The 1,439-nt window shown below is 39.8% G+C and overlaps 1 protein-coding gene across 1 annotated transcript in view; it reads left to right on the top strand.

Annotated features, from left to right (window-relative positions):
• Positions 1-1,439, top strand: part of akap7 (A-kinase anchoring protein 7) — a gene marked incomplete at its 5' end in the record, with an annotated part of 59,717 nt that overhangs the window by 48,483 nt on the left and 9,795 nt on the right.

The following is a 1,439-nucleotide window of genomic DNA, read 5'->3' as shown; positions in this document are numbered from 1 at the left end:
GCTGGTAGACATCGCGGTTGGAATTATCAAAGGTTTTTGACACCTGAGAGACACCGTAGCAACTCCTTTGCGTTTGGAAGCGGGGAGTGGGGGTGGGGGGAGGACCAGGGAGGATGATTCAACCACTAGATGTCACTGAAAACAACAAATCCTACACACTGTGCCTTTAACATTTTTTGAACTTGAGCAGCAGCTGCTTTGGATGCGCCGCATGCACGGAAAACGCTCAACCGCACCTACCGCTACCTTGCGCGCCGCACYAAACGTGCCGCGGTGCCAATAGGTGCATGTCCACCATAGACTTTGCATGTAAACTGGCTGCTTCAGCTGCTCAAAACACGTCCAGTTTGTACCCAGCAACAGAGTGACTCCTGCAGGCTTTGAAGTAGCTGGGACAGAAGCGGAAAGAGGTTCTTAAAGAGACAGAGGCCGATTTCAAGGTGTTTAGAAATGGAAATRTTKTGAAGACAAGTTTATTTTCTATTTAAACATAAAAGCAGCATTTTAGTAACAACTAAAGTTGACATAATTACTTTATTATGGTATAGAATTTAAATGTATGCCTGAGAAACACATATTTTTGCCCCTTTAATATTTTAACTTCTTTGTTTTTGTTTTATTCATGGCAGCAAAAGAGCAGCCGTATTCATCAGCTGGTAAATAAAAGGATTAGATTAACTAATCAGCAGCAGTATTGCATTTATTTTAATATCACATTTTTCACCTGTACACATAAAATCACAGTACTTGTGTGTTTGCGGTCAATATGTTTGTATTTTGCCTAGCTTAATTGTAATACACAAATACAACAAAACTTACACTGACGCCACTAGAAACCAAGTCATTGTCTGTGATTCTGTATTACAAACATCACAACACACATCAAATATAAGACAAAACATCACCAAAATATTGATTTAATCCGAATGCCCACTTTAATAATTAAGCATTTGTTGTCTGCGTAAAGAAATTTTATTCCAAGAACGCAAAATAATATTTGAAATATATTTTAGGAAAAGAGAAAATACCCTGCAATAACGCGTCTAGTTAAGAAAAAATAGAGAAAACTCGAGTCAAATGTATGAAATGAGAGGATGCTTAGACACAAGACAGAGTGAAACCTGCCAAAAAACCCAAGAGAAGTCAGTTCAACCTCTTTCTACTGCTCAAAAATGAAGTGCCTGTCTGGTTCTCGTCCCTGTAACCATGACAACACGGATAGCAAAAAAAAAGGTAGACTGGAAAAGTGGTAAAAAAAAATGTTTACATAAATGGAGTTGGGTTCGTGGTTAGAGAAGGTGACACGAGTACGAGACGGTGGAGGAACAGGGAAGTCTATAGGTGTGTCTGTGGATTCAGATTATCCTCAGTGTCAAGGCTTATCTGTGTGTGTGTGTGTGTGTGTGTGTGTGTGTGTGTGTGTGTGTGTGTGTGTGTGT

Source organism: Austrofundulus limnaeus, unplaced genomic scaffold, assembly GCF_001266775.1.
Source record: "Austrofundulus limnaeus strain Quisiro unplaced genomic scaffold, Austrofundulus_limnaeus-1.0 Scaffold86, whole genome shotgun sequence".
In the NCBI taxonomy this organism is placed as follows: Eukaryota; Metazoa; Chordata; class Actinopteri; order Cyprinodontiformes; family Rivulidae; genus Austrofundulus; species Austrofundulus limnaeus.
This window is presented reverse-complemented; position numbering and strand designations above follow the sequence as displayed.